A 2698-nucleotide genomic window follows, 5' to 3' on the forward strand; every position below is an offset into this window, starting at 1 on the left:
GGGAAATAATAAAATACATCAAACTCTCAGAGTGTCCATGACTAAGTCCTTGTACGCCACAAAGGTCTTTAGTAAAAAAACTCTATGAGTCATTGTGTCTTCTGCCCTTGCACCAGATCTCGAACAAGTTTCTGGTAGTCCACCAGCAGGTCCGTTGCTTGCTTGAGGATCTCAGTTGGATGGGTCTGACTATTTTGGAAGTGTATACGGTTTCGTGCATTCCAGAGTGCCCACGCAATCATAGCCCATAACTCAAATTCCTTCCCCGATAGTCTCTCCATCATCTGTCTCGTAAGAAGGAAGAAGCTTGGCACTGAGGAACTTGTCTTCTGAATCCTACCTCTAACCAGCGCCCACACGTTACGAGCTAGAGGGCATTCCCACAATATATGACCCGTAGTTTCTTCATGCTGTCCACACACAGAACAAGTGGGGTCCAACTGCACCTTCTTTCGGATTAGATTTGCTTTGGTAGGCAGGATATTAGAACATGCACGCCAAATAAAAGTCCGTACCTTGGGAGGGACGTTTATAAACCATACCCTTTTCCACATCTTCTGGTCCAATCTGGCTTGAGAGTGCTCTCCTAATTGTGGGTGGTGGAGTCTAAGAGCCACCTGATAGGCCGTTTTCACCGAAAACTTTTTTGCCTTGTTTTCCTTCCATATCAGTCTGTCTCTTGAGGTCATATTACCCAGCTTGAGTTTTAGGATATCTTCCCTTGAAACCAGGTCAAAAATGGCATGCACCTTAGCTCGATCCCACTGGTTCGTAGTTGCATCCATGAGGTCAGCCACTTTCAAGCTTTTATCTGCTCCATTATTAAAGGTTGGTGGTCGAGGCAACCATCTATGGGTATTAACACCTATCGTTTGTCCATTGCCCACCTGCCATATAGAGCCTTCCCTAATCACCTCTCGTGCTTGTAACAGACTCCTCCACACTACCGATGGGCTTGCTCCCAATTCCGCATCCATAAAAGAGCATGAGGGAAAGTATCGGGCTTTGTATACACGATAAAACAGTGAGTGCGTTTCATGGAGAAGTCGCCATGCCTGCTTCGCCAACATAGCTAGGTTAAAGGCGTGGATGTCCCGAAACCCCATTCCACCCTTCCTTTTCGATGTGCACAACCTTCCCCAATTAATCCAATGTATTTTCTTCTCATCCCTAGTTTGACCCCACCAATACTTAGATAGAGCAGAATTTATACCATCACAGACTGTTTTGGGAATTTTGAAAAGGCTATCTCTTTTCTTTAGTTGCAACACAAGGCGTGAGGTGAAGGAAGAGATTTGTGGTTTGATGGGAGCGCAAATTATGACTGGCTGTGAGAAGTATTTGGGGTTGCCAATGGTAGGGGGAAAGTCAAAAGTGTCCATGTTTAAAGAACTGCAGGAGAAAGTCACCAAAAGAGTCATGGGGTGGAAGGAGAAGCATATCTCAAAGGCGGGAAGAGAAGTGCTGATCAAAACTGTCGCTCAACCGATTCCCACCTACTCGATGAGCCTTTTCAAAATTCCCAAAACAGTCTGTGATGGTATAAATTCTGCTCTATCTAAGTATTGGTGGGGTCAAACTAGGGATGAGAAGAAAATACATTGGATTAATTGGGGAAGGTTGTGCACATCAAAAAGGAAGGGTGGAATGGGGTTTCGGGACATCCACGCCTTTAACCTAGCTATGTTGGCGAAGCAGGCATGGCGACTTCTCCATGAAACGCACTCACTGTTTTATCGTGTATACAAAGCCCGATACTTTCCCTCATGCTCTTTTATGGATGCGGAATTGGGAGCAAGCCCATCGGTAGTGTGGAGGAGTCTGTTACAAGCACGAGAGGTGATTAGGGAAGGCTCTATATGGCAGGTGGGCAATGGACAAACGATAGGTGTTAATACCCATAGATGGTTGCCTCGACCACCAACCTTTAATAATGGAGCAGATAAAAGCTTGAAAGTGGCTGACCTCATGGATGCAACTACGAACCAGTGGGATCGAGCTAAGGTGCATGCCATTTTTGACCTGGTTTCAAGGGAAGATATCCTAAAACTCAAGCTGGGTAATATGACCTCAAGAGACAGACTGATATGGAAGGAAAACAAGGCAAAAAAGTTTTCGGTGAAAACGGCCTATCAGGTGGCTCTTAGACTCCACCACCCACAATTAGGAGAGCACTCTCAAGCCAGATTGGACCAGAAGATGTGGAAAAGGGTATGGTTTATAAACGTCCCTCCCAAGGTACGGACTTTTATTTGGCGTGCATGTTCTAATATCCTGCCTACCAAAGCAAATCTAATCCGAAAGAAGGTGCAGTTGGACCCCACTTGTTCTGTGTGTGGACAGCATGAAGAAACTACGGGTCATATATTGTGGGAATGCCCTCTAGCTCGTAACGTGTGGGCGCTGGTTAGAGGTAGGATTCAGAAGACAAGTTCCTCAGTGCCAAGCTTCTTCCTTCTTACGAGACAGATGATGGAGAGACTATCGGGGAAGGAATTTGAGTTATGGGCTATGATTGCGTGGGCACTCTGGAATGCACGAAACCGTATACACTTCCAAAATAGTCAGACCCATCCAACTGAGATCCTCAAGCAAGCAACGGACCTGCTGGTGGACTACCAGAAACTTGTTCGAGATCTGGTGCAAGGGCAGAAGACACAATGACTCATAGAGTTTTTTTACTAAAGACCTTTGTGGC

Source organism: Quercus suber, unplaced genomic scaffold (assembly GCF_002906115.3).
Source record: "Quercus suber isolate HL8 unplaced genomic scaffold, Cork oak 2.0 scaffold_243, whole genome shotgun sequence".
Taxonomy (NCBI): Eukaryota; Viridiplantae; Streptophyta; class Magnoliopsida; order Fagales; family Fagaceae; genus Quercus; species Quercus suber.